General features: G+C 47.3%; 1 protein-coding gene across 1 annotated transcript in view; it reads left to right on the top strand.

Moving 5' to 3' along the window:
- LOC120032534 (endonuclease V-like) overlaps positions 1-5341 on the top strand; it is a 58454-nt gene extending 53113 nt beyond the window's left edge. Inside the window, exon 9 of the mRNA XM_038978674.1 lies at positions 5020-5341. The gene's annotated coding sequence lies outside the window, so the exon portion shown is untranslated. The remainder of the gene's footprint in view (positions 1-5019) is intronic.
- Positions 5342-12354: the final 7013 nt, after the last annotated feature.

The raw sequence follows: 12354 nt of genomic DNA, 5'->3' as shown, positions 1-12354 counted from the left end.
ATGACGAACTCTGAGACAACTGCCTCAGCAAGTGAAGCAGTGTGGTTGTTCTTGTCAGAATGTCCCTATGTAGGATTATTTTTGTTATGATTACTCAGTCCCACGCACATCCCATTGAAGCTTTCACAAACGCTACTTCCCCCTCTTTATCAGAAGAGTAACTTATCTTTACCAAAGAGAGTCTTGTTCTGCAACCTCTCATTTACCCTCCTGACATTAATCAGTCAGCGCGACTCTAAGACACCCTCACACAGGAAGTGACCCTTTAAACCTTGACACTACTCCTGATGCAACTCCAGGTAATGAAGGGTAGAGCTGGAGGTGTGGGCTGCGTCCAACCAAAATGTCACCCTATTCCCTATAGTGCACTACTTTTCACCAGGTCCCATAGGGCTTTGGTCAAAAGTAGTGCACTATATATGGAATAGGGTACCACTCGTGGTGAGAGCTTCTATGTGAGGTGTAGTGTGACAGAGAATAGAGAGGACTACTTCCTGTATCCTGTTACTGAAGGAAATGTGTTTTCACACAATGGAGTGAATGGAGGTGAGTCATGGCCAGCTGAGAGATTCAGATCCGCTCTGCATTCAGACATAACAGCAGCGATCCCACTCACATGTCGTTCACTCCTTGTTCACTCACACTGCCCATTGTACAGAGATAATGTGACGGGACAGCAGTGGAGAAGGTGGAAAGTTTTAAGTTCCTCAACGTACACATCATGGGAAAACTGAAATGGTCCACCCACACAGACAGTGTGGTGAAGAAGGCGCAACAGCTCCTCTTCAACCTCAGGAGGCTGAAGAAATTTGGCTTGTCACCTAAAACCCTCACAAACTTTTACAGATGCACAATTGAGAGCATCCTGTCGGGCTGTATCACCACCCACAACCGCAAGGCTCTCCAGAGGGTGGTGCGGTCTGCACAACGCATCACTGGGGGAAAACTACCTGCCCTCCAAACTACCTATCACGAGTCACTTTAATAATGCCACTTTAATAATGTTTGCATATCTTGCATTACTCATCTCATATATATGTATCTTAAACAACACAATGTAACTCCAAGTCAATCACACTTCTGTGAAATCAAACTGTCCACTTAGGAAGCAACACTGATTGACAATAAATTGCACATTCTGTTGTGCAAATGGAATAGACAAAAGGTGGAAATTATAGGCAATTAACAAGACACCCCCAATAAAGGAGTGATTCTGCAGGTGGTGACCACAGACCACTTCTCAGTTCCTATGCTTCCTGGCTGATGTTTTGGTCACTTTTGAATGCTGGCGGTGCTCTCACTCTCGTGGTAGCATGAGACGGAGTCTACAACCCACACAAGTGGCTCAGGTAGTGCAGCTCATCCAGGATGGCACATCAATGCGAGCTGTGGCAAGAAGGTTTGCTGTGTCTGTCAGCGTAGTGTCCTGAGCATGGAGGCGCTACCAGGAGACAGGCCCGTACATCAGGAGACGTGGAGGAGGCCGTAGGAGGGCAACAACCCAGCAGCAGGACCGCTACCTCCGCCTTTGTGCAAGGAGTAGCACTGCCAGAGCCCTGCAAAATGACCTCCAGCAGGCCACAAATGTGCATGTGTCTGCTCAAACGGTCAGAAACAGACTCCATGAGGGTGGTATGAGGGCCCGACGTCCACAGGTGGGGGTTGTGCTTACAGCCCAACACCGTGCAGGACGTTTGGCATTTTCCAGAGAACACCAAGATTGGCAAATTCGCCACTGGCACCCTGTGCTCTTCACAGATGAAAGCAGGTTCACACTGAGCACATGTGACAGACGTGACAGAGTCTGGAGACGCCGTGGAGAACGTTCTGCTGCCTGCAACATCCTCCAGCATGACCGGTTTGGCGGTGGGTCAGTCATGGTGTGGGGTGGCATTTCTTTGTGGGGCCGCACAGCCCTCCATGTGCTCGCCAGAGGTAGCCTGACTGCCATTAGGTACCAAGATGAGATCCTCAGAGCCCTTGTGAGACCATATGCTGACACATGCACATTTGTGGCCTGCTGGAAGTCATTTTGCAGGGCTCTGGCAGTGCTACTCCTTGCACAAAGGCGGAGGTAGCGGTCCTGCTGCTGGGTTGTTGCCCTCCTACGGCCTCCTCCACGTCTCCTGATGTACTGGCCTGTCTCCTGGTAGCGCCTCCATGCTCTGGACACTACGCTGACAGACACAGCAAACCTTCTTGCCACAGCTCGCATTGATGTGCCATCCTGGATGAGCTGCACTACCTGAGCCACTTGTGTGGGTTGTAGACTCCGTCTCATGCTAAAACTAGAGTGAGAGCACCGCCAGCATTCAAAAGTGACCAAAACATCAGCCAGGAAGCATAGGAACTGAGAAGTGGTCTGTGGTCACCACCTGCAGAATCACTCCTTTATTGGGGGTGTCTTGCTAATTGCCTATAATTTCCACCTTTTGTCTATTCCATTTGCACAACAGAATGTGCAATTTATTGTCAATCAGTGTTGCTTCCTACGTGGACAGTTTGATTTCACAGAAGTGTGATTGACTTGGAGTTACATTGTGTTGTTTAAGTGTTCCCTTTATTTTTTTGAGCAGTGTATATATATATGTGTGTGTACTGTATTTTATACCATCTATTGCATCTTGCTAATGCTGCTCTGTCATTGCTCATTCATATATTTATATGTATATATTCCATTCCTTTATTTAGATTTGTGTGTATTAGGTAGTTATTGGGGAATTGTTAGGTTACATGTTAGATATTGCTGCACTGTCTGAACTAGAAGCACAAGCATTTTGCTACACTCGCATTAACATCTGATAACCATGTGAATGTGACCAATAAAATTTGATTTGATTTGACACTGTCTGTGTGTGTGTGTGTGTGTGTGTGTGTGTGTGTGTGTGTGTGTGTGTGTGTGTGTGTGTGTGTGTGTGTGTGTGTGTTATACATTAGTCAATCCCATTGAACCTTCCTTCAGCATCAGCCGAACGAACACATCCCTTTCTCATCACTGACCATGTCTACTTCTAATAGCTTACGTACCCTTTAGCATGAGTTATAATAGCTAATATGCCTTCTAGTACTCAGGTACCACTTCTTCCACTGATCTGAGTGCTGCCTCTCCCCTCAGGAGACACAGCAGCGTCTCCTCTCCGTCTGTCTACCGCTGACCTGGGGTCAGCTTTCTGTGATGTCTCCTCTCTGTCTCCCATTATAGGTCTATTTTCTATTATGCTCTGTCTGTTATCACCTGGTCAGCACATTGACCCCTTACAGTGTCTGATTGTAATGGACAGCAACCCTGATCCCATTCATTTCCCTTTTCTCCTTTTCCGTCTTTCTCCTTCTTCGTCTCTCTCCCTCCCTTCCTCTCTCTCTCTCTCCTCTCTCTCTCTCTTTTTCTCCAGTTTAATGGAAATGTCTTCTCAGGCGATATCAGTGCAAATTGCATATTAGGTCACTGTAAGCCCTGGCAGATACTATTTAAGGTTACGATAGCTGGTATACCAGGCCAGCTCCTGATACTATTGAAGGTTAAAATAGCTGGTATACCAGGCCAACTCCTGATACTATTGAAGGTTATGATAGCTGGTATACCAGGCCAGCTCCTGATACTATTGAAGGTTAAAATAGCTGGTATACCAGGCCAGCTCCTGATACTATTGAAGGTTATGATAGCTGGTATACCAGGCCAGCTCCTGATACTATTGAAGGTTATAATAGCTGGTATACCAGGCCAGCTCCTGATACTATTGAAGGTTATAATAGCTGGTATACCAGGCCAGCTCCTGATACTATTGAAGGTTAAAATAGCTGGTATACCAGGCCAGCTCCTGATACTATTGAAGGTTACGATAGCTGCTATACCAGGCCAGCTCCTGATACAATTGAAGGTTATGATAGCTGGTATACCAGGCCAGCTCCGGATACTATTGAAGGTTAACATAGCTGGTATACCAGGCCAGCTCCTGATACTATTGAAGGTTACGATAGCTGGTATACCAGGCCAGCTCCTGATACTATTGAAGGTTACGATAGCTGGTATACCAGGCCAGCTCCGGATACAATTGAAGGTTATGATAGCTGGTATACCAGGCCAGCTCCTGATACTATTGAAGGTTATGATAGCTGGTATACCAGGCCAGCTCCGGATACTATTGAAGGTTAAAATAGCTGGTATACCAGGCCAGCTCCTGATACTATTGAAGGTTAAAATAGCTGGTATACCAGGCCAGCTCCTTATACTATTTAAGGTTACGATAGCTGGTATACCAGGCCAGCTCCTGATACTATTGAAGGTTAAAATAGCTGGTATACCAGGCCAGCTCCTGATACTTTTGAAGGTTACGATAGCTGGTATACAACTGCATTGCTAGCTGTGCTTCTACACCTGCATTGCTAGCTGTTTGGGGTTTTAGGCTGGGTTTCTGTACAGCACTTCGAGATATTAGCTGATGTACGAAGGGCTATATAAAATAAACTTGATTGTATACCAGGCCAGCTCCTGATACTATTGAAGGTTATGATAGCTGGTATACCAGGGCAGCTCCTGATACTATTGAAGGTTATGATAGCTGGTATACCAGGCCAGCTCCTGATACTATTGAAGGTTATAATAGATGGCATACCAGGCCAGCTCCTGATACTATTGAAGGTTAAAATAGCTGGTATACCAGGCCAGCTCCTGATACTATTGAAGGTTACTATAGCTGGTATACCAGGCCAGCTCCTGATACTATTGAAGGTTATGATAGCTGGTATACCAGGCCAGCTCCTGATACTTTTGAAGGTTACGATAGCTGGTATACCAGGCCAGCTCCTGATACTTTTGAAGGTTACGATAGCTGGTATACCAGGCCAGCTCCTGATACTATTGAAGGTTACGATAGCTGGTATACCAGGCCAGCTCCTGATACTATTGCTAATGTCTGAAGAGACTTTGGAAATACTTTACTATTTGGGGATGTTGTCTGTTGTAGAATGTGTCGTGTTATGCAAAGCTGATGTACTAATGTCAACTCTTTCTCTCCTCAGTGCTGGGAAGTGGACACATCATGAAATGCAAAACACAACAGTGATGCCTAACAAGAAGATACCCGAAGAGCCTTCAACGTGCCTGTTAGTGTATGAATGTGTTTTTGTGTGTGAGAGAGTGAGTGGGTGCATGAGAGAGATTTACATGAGATTTACAGTGTTTTTATGCATTCTCTTTATATCTACAGTATAGTCTATGGGTATTTTTAAGATTAGAAGAATATATTTATATACTGTACTCATGTTTTGGGTTCTTTTTACACAGAGATGCTTTTTATCCTGTATCCTTTTTCCCTCTCTCCCCCTCTTTCTCTGTTTTTCCCTCTCTCTCCCCCTCTTTCTCTGTTTTTCCCTCTCTCTCCCCCTCTTTCTCTGTTTTTCCCTCTCTCTCCCCCTCTCTTTCTGTTTTTCCCTCTCTCCCCCTTTCTCTCTCTGTTTTTCCCTCTCTCTCCCCCTTTCTCTCTCTGGTTTTCCCTCTCTCTCCCCCTTTCTCTCTCTGGTTTTCCCTCTCTCTCCCCCTTTCTCTCTCTGTTTTTCCCTCTCTCTCCCCCTTTCTCTCTCTGTTTTTCCCTCTCTCTCCCCCTCTTTCTCTGTTTTTCCCTCTCTCCCCCTTTCTCTGCTTTTCCCTCTCTCTCCCCCTCTCTCTCTGTTTTTCCCTCTCTCTCCCCCTTTCTCTCTCTGTTTTTCCCTCTCTCTCCCCCTCTTTCTCTGTTTTTCCCTCTCTCTCCCCCTCTCTTTCTGTTTTTCCCTCTCTCCCCCTTTCTCTCTCTGTTTTTCCCTCTCTCTCCCCCTTTCTCTCTCTGTTTTTCCCTCTCTCTCCCCCTTTCTCTCTCTGTTTTTCCCTCTCTCTCCCCCTTTCTCTCTCTGTTTTCCCTCTCTCCCCCTCTTTCTCTGTTTTTCCCTCTCTCTCCCCCTCTTTCTCTGTTTTTCCCTCTCTCTCCCCCTCTCTTTCTGTTTTTCCCTCTCTCCCCCTTTCTCTCTCTGTTTTTCCCTCTCTCTCCCCCTTTCTCTCTCTGGTTTTCCCTCTCTCTCCCCCTTTCTCTCTCTTTTTTTCCCTCTCTCTCCCCCTTTCTCTCTCTGTTTTTCCCTCTCTCTCCCCCTCTTTCTCTGTTTTTCCCTCTCTCCCCCTTTCTCTGCTTTTCCCTCTCTCTCCCCCTCTCTCTCTGTTTTTCCCTCTCTCTCCCCCTTTCTCTCTCTGTTTTTCCCTCTCTCTCCCCCTTTCTCTCTCTGTTTTTCCCTCTCTCTCCCCCTTTCTCTCTCTGTTTTTCCCTCTCTCTCCCCCTTTCTCTCTCTCTGTTTTTCCCTCTCTCTCCCCCTTTCTCTCTCTGTTTTTCCCTCTCTCTCCCCCTTTCTCTCTCTGTTTTTCCCTCTCTCTCCCCCTTTCTCTCTCTGTTTTTCCCTCTCTCCCCCTCTTTCTCTGTTTTTCCCTCTCTCTCCCCCTCTTTCTCTGTTTTTCCCTCTCTCTCCCCCTCTCTTTCTGTTTTTCCCTCTCTCCCCCTTTCTCTCTCTGTTTTTCCCTCTCTCTCCCCCTTTCTCTCTCTGGTTTTCCCTCTCTCTCCCCCTTTCTCTCTCTGTTTTTCCCTCTCTCTCCCCCTTTCTCTCTCTGTTTTTCCCTCTCTCTCCCCCTCTTTCTCTGTTTTTCCCTCTCTCCCCCTTTCTCTGCTTTTCCCTCTCTCTCCCCCTCTCTCTCTGTTTTTCCCTCTCTCTCCCCCTTTCTCTCTCTGTTTTTCCCTCTCTCTCCCCCTTTCTCTCTCTGTTTTTCCCTCTCTCTCCCCCTCTCTTTCTGTTTTTCCTTCTCTCTCCCCCTTTCTCTCTCTGTTTTTCCCTCTCTCTCCCCCTTTCTCTCTCTGTTTTTCCCTCTCTCTCCCCCTTTCTCTCTCTGTTTTTCCCTCTCTCTCCCCCTTTCTCTCTCTGTTTTTCCCTCTCTCTCCCCCTCTTTCTCTGTTTTTCCCTCTCTCTCCCCCTCTCTTTCTGTTTTTCCCTCTCTCCCCCTTTCTCTCTCTGTTTTTCCCTCTCTCTCCCCCTTTCTCTCTCTGTTTTTCCCTCTCTCTCCCCCTTTCTCTCTCTGTTTTTCCCTCTCTCTCCCCCTTTCTCTCTCTGTTTTTCCCTCTCTCCCCCTCTTTCTCTGTTTTTCCCTCTCTCTCCCCCTCTTTCTCTGTTTTTCCCTCTCTCTCCCCCTCTCTTTCTGTTTTTCCCTCTCTCCCCCTTTCTCTCTCTGTTTTTCCCTCTCTCTCCCCCTTTCTCTCTCTGGTTTTCCCTCTCTCTCCCCCTTTCTCTCTCTGTTTTTCCCTCTCTCTCCCCCTTTCTCTCTCTGTTTTTCCCTCTCTCTCCCCCTCTTTCTCTGTTTTTCCCTCTCTCCCCCTTTCTCTGCTTTTCCCTCTCTCTCCCCCTCTCTCTCTGTTTTTCCCTCTCTCTCCCCCTTTCTCTCTCTGTTTTTCCCTCTCTCTCCCCCTCTTTCTCTGTTTTTCCCTCTCTCTCCCCCTCTCTTTCTGTTTTTCCCTCTCTCCCCCTTTCTCTCTCTGTTTTTCCCTCTCTCTCCCCCTTTCTCTCTCTGTTTTTCCCTCTCTCTCCCCCTTTCTCTCTCTGTTTTTCCCTCTCTCTCCCCCTTTCTCTCTCTGTTTTCCCCTCTCTCCCCCTCTTTCTCTGTTTTTCCCTCTCTCTCCCCCTCTTTCTCTGTTTTTCCCTCTCTCTCCCCCTCTCTTTCTGTTTTTCCCTCTCTCCCCCTTTCTCTCTCTGTTTTTCCCTCTCTCTCCCCCTTTCTCTCTCTGGTTTTCCCTCTCTCTCCCCCTTTCTCTCTCTGTTTTTCCCTCTCTCTCCCCCTTTCTCTCTCTGTTTTTCCCTCTCTCTCCCCCTCTTTCTCTGTTTTTCCCTCTCTCCCCCTTTCTCTGCTTTTCCCTCTCTCTCCCCCTCTCTCTCTGTTTTTCCCTCTCTCTCCCCCTTTCTCTCTCTGTTTTTCCCTCTCTCTCCCCCTTTCTCTCTCTGTTTTTCCCTCTCTCTCCCCCTTTCTCTCTCTGTTTTTCCCTCTCTCTCCCCCTTTCTCTCTCTCTGTTTTTCCCTCTCTCTCCCCCTTTCTCTCTCTGTTTTTCCCTCTCTCTCCCCCTTTCTCTCTCTGTTTTTCCCTCTCTCTCCCCCTTTCTCTCTCTGTTTTTCCCTCTCTCCCCCTCTTTCTCTGTTTTTCCCTCTCTCTCCCCCTCTTTCTCTGTTTTTCCCTCTCTCTCCCCCTCTCTTTCTGTTTTTCCCTCTCTCCCCCTTTCTCTCTCTGTTTTTCCCTCTCTCTCCCCCTTTCTCTCTCTGGTTTTCCCTCTCTCTCCCCCTTTCTCTCTCTGTTTTTCCCTCTCTCTCCCCCTTTCTCTCTCTGTTTTTCCCTCTCTCTCCCCCTCTTTCTCTGTTTTTCCCTCTCTCCCCCTTTCTCTGCTTTTCCCTCTCTCTCCCCCTCTCTCTCTGTTTTTCCCTCTCTCTCCCCCTTTCTCTCTCTGTTTTTCCCTCTCTCTCCCCCTTTCTCTCTCTCTGTTTTTCCCTCTCTCTCTCGGTCTCCTATTCCGCTCACCTTGAACATCTTCATAAGTATCATGCTGAGTAAACAACGCTAAAGCTAAACTCAAACGCATCAAACCCTAGAGCTGAACACCTTAACTCCACTTGTCCCTGTTCAGTGTTATGCATCTAGCATCTCCTCGCTACCCTTGCAACGATAAAAGGACATTAACACACACACACACACACACCCACGCTCTCACACACAGATTCACACACTCCGTGAGAGAGCGTGGTCCCACGGGGACAGCTGGAGGAGGGTGTGTGTGGAGAGTGTGGCAGTACTGTAGTCTGGGGCCGGATGCAGAGAGCCCAGTTGTTCTTGTCACACCGCCACCTCTTCATCAATCATGTCACAGTTAGCGTCACACAGCGTCAGGCCAGTCCCAGGGCGCACACACACACAATGATTATTATATACACACACACACACACACACACACACACACACACACAGAAGCGAAGCCATAAACGGCACACCACCATATTCACAACACCCGCACAAACACACCACTTCTAGCTATTTTGATGACACTTAGGTGTGCACCCCATTTTCCCTGAGCACTTGTTATATTACGATGCGTATCTAGTTGTATGAATGATCCTTTACCTCGGTCGTGATCAGTCTAGCTAGTTGTTATTGAGCTCAAGTGTTTATTACAGGGACAGCAGGAGAAATGAGGGCATAGCTTGTTCAATATATTTACTGGGAAAACATGTACGGTGAAACTCCACTCAAAACATCATTATACAACTCCCTCAGCAAGGATACGGTCTGTGAGCAAAACAAATTATGAAAGTGAAGTGAAATTGAGATCAACAGACGAAGCTGGTTCCTTGTTGCATATTTTTGAAATCACTTTGCTCTCCCGTTTCGGTGTCTGGGACCTTAAGTGTCTCAGGTGTTTGTATACAAGGTTTTGATTGGATTAAAATGAAAGGACCCAGGTGGTGATGCAATACCATCGGCAATGTTCAACAGTGTCGCATGGACACGTACCACCTAATGCTCAGTCATCCAATCAGTTGCTGACTGTGTGTATGGGTGTGTCGTTTCGTGTGCGTGTATTAGGGCATATCCAATATGTGCCATGGAAATAGAGATCTCTGGGCCATGGCCTCCCCCCCCCCCCCTTCCTCTCCCCCCTCCTCCCCTACACAAAGGCCAGCCATCATGTTGTGCATCACCGTATGTCCCCTCACCCCGCCAGGCCCCATACAACATGATTCATCCCCCAACGAGGTGAGGTGTGACTGGGAGATTATTAATACTGAAGGGCAGAGCTCCCTAAAAGATGAACCGTCGCCCGCCCTGACTGCCTGACTACCTGCAGAGGAAATGGGGAAAATATTGCAAATGTTTATGGGGGGTGTGTGCGTGTGTGTGTGTGTGGCTTCTCATATTTGTGATGCAGGGCTGGGCCAGCCTGCTGTATAGTCTGGTGATGTCTGAGCATGGATAAACAGATCAAATGTGCTGACTCCAGCAGTATGATACGGTGTGTGTGTTTGTGTGGCGGTGTGTGTGTTTATGTGCAGGGGGGATTGTGAGTGTGTCTTGGGGGGATGTTTGTGTGTGGACGGGGGGTGGGGAAAGGAAGGGGGGGTTCATGTGTGAATTTATGTGCCCATGCACACATTTTTGAGTTGACAATCCATATGTGTGTGGGCTTATTTTGTCATTGACATAGTGTGTGTTTTGAGTGCAGCAAGTTGTAAACTCCCATCTGGCAGACGCGAGTGCGCTGTAGGCAAATGTGTGTGTGCGCTGTTTGTGTCTGTACGTGTATGTGTGTTTTGTGTGATTGTGTGTGTTTCACGTGTGTGCACGTGTGTGTTTTGTGTGTGTGTGTGTGTGTGTGTGTGTGTGTGTGTGTGTGTGTGTGTGTGTGTGTGTGTGTGTGTGTGTGTGTGTGTACGTACCTGTGTGACGACAGGGCCATGTCATTGGCTCCCTCTCTCCAGTGAGTTATCTGGCCCTGTGACACCTCCGCTCCAAATCAATCTCCATCTCTGCCTGGTCATGTCTGCCATTGAACCGTGCCCCGTGTGTTGTACTGACATCAAAACTATGTCAAAGGATGCGTTTTGACGCTTTCAGTCACTTTTGAAAATATGATTTTCTCCAATAGGCCTTTGAATGTAATTGCTGGCAAAGCAGTTTTCTATTTTCAATGGAAGATGTCAAGGTGCAAGTCATGTGGTTAGCTATTAGGTATGTGTACCAGTAAAGACAACTTTAGTATAGTTTTGTGATGGGGTTAACAAGCTAAGACCACGTTTGAAAGGGGAAGCTAACCTCCGAAATGTGTTTTCACATCTCTAAAGCTGTGTGCCACTGGTGAGGAGGTAAAGTGTGACAAACGACAATCTGAATGATTGGGAGAAGTGCCCAACAGTCTCACAGAGGAGAAGGGGACCGATCAGCATGACGAACTCTGAGACAACTGCCTCAGCAAGTGAAGCAGTGTGGTTGTTCTTGTCAGAATGTCCCTATGTAGGATTATTTTTGTTATGATTACTCAGTCCCACGCACATCCCATTGAAGCTTTCACAAACGCTACTTCCCCCTCTTTATCAGAAGAGTAACTTATCTTTACCAAAGAGAGTCTTGTTCTGCAACCTCTCATTTACCCTCCTGACATTAATCAGTCAGCGCGACTCTAAGACACCCTCACACAGGAAGTGACCCTTTAAACCTTGACACTACTCCTGATGCAACTCCAGGTAATGAAGGGTAGAGCTGGAGGTGTGGGCTGCGTCCAACCAAAATGTCACCCTATTCCCTATAGTGCACTACTTTTCACCAGGTCCCATAGGGCTTTGGTCAAAAGTAGTGCACTATATATGGAATAGGGTACCACTCGTGGTGAGAGCTTCTATGTGAGGTGTAGTGTGACAGAGAATAGAGAGGACTACTTCCTGTATCCTGTTACTGAAGGAAATGTGTTTTCACACAATGGAGTGAATGGAGGTGAGTCATGGCCAGCTGAGAGATTCAGATCCGCTCTGCATTCAGACATAACAGCAGCGATCCCACTCACATGTCGTTCACTCCTTGTTCACTCACACTGCCCATTGTACAGAGATAATGTGACGGGACAGCAGTGGAGAAGGTGGAAAGTTTTAAGTTCCTCAACGTACACATCATGGGAAAACTGAAATGGTCCACCCACACAGACAGTGTGGTGAAGAAGGCGCAACAGCTCCTCTTCAACCTCAGGAGGCTGAAGAAATTTGGCTTGTCACCTAAAACCCTCACAAACTTTTACAGATGCACAATTGAGAGCATCCTGTCGGGCTGTATCACCACCCACAACCGCAAGGCTCTCCAGAGGGTGGTGCGGTCTGCACAACGCATCACTGGGGGAAAACTACCTGCCCTCCAAACTACCTATCACGAGTCACTTTAATAATGCCACTTTAATAATGTTTGCATATCTTGCATTACTCATCTCATATATATGTATCTTAAACAACACAATGTAACTCCAAGTCAATCACACTTCTGTGAAATCAAACTGTCCACTTAGGAAGCAACACTGATTGACAATAAATTGCACATTCTGTTGTGCAAATGGAATAGACAAAAGGTGGAAATTATAGGCAATTAACAAGACACCCCCAATAAAGGAGTGATTCTGCAGGTGGTGACCACAGACCACTTCTCAGTTCCTATGCTTCCTGGCTGATGTTTTGGTCACTTTTGAATGCTGGCGGTGCTCTCACTCTCGTGGTAGCATGAGACGGAGTCTACAACCCACACAAGTGGCTCAGGTAGTGCAGCTCATCCAGGATGGC

This window comes from Salvelinus namaycush, chromosome 39 (assembly GCF_016432855.1).
Source record: "Salvelinus namaycush isolate Seneca chromosome 39, SaNama_1.0, whole genome shotgun sequence".
In the NCBI taxonomy this organism is placed as follows: Eukaryota; Metazoa; Chordata; class Actinopteri; order Salmoniformes; family Salmonidae; genus Salvelinus; species Salvelinus namaycush.
Note: the sequence above shows the minus strand (reverse complement) of the source record. Positions and strands in the feature narration are given on the sequence as shown.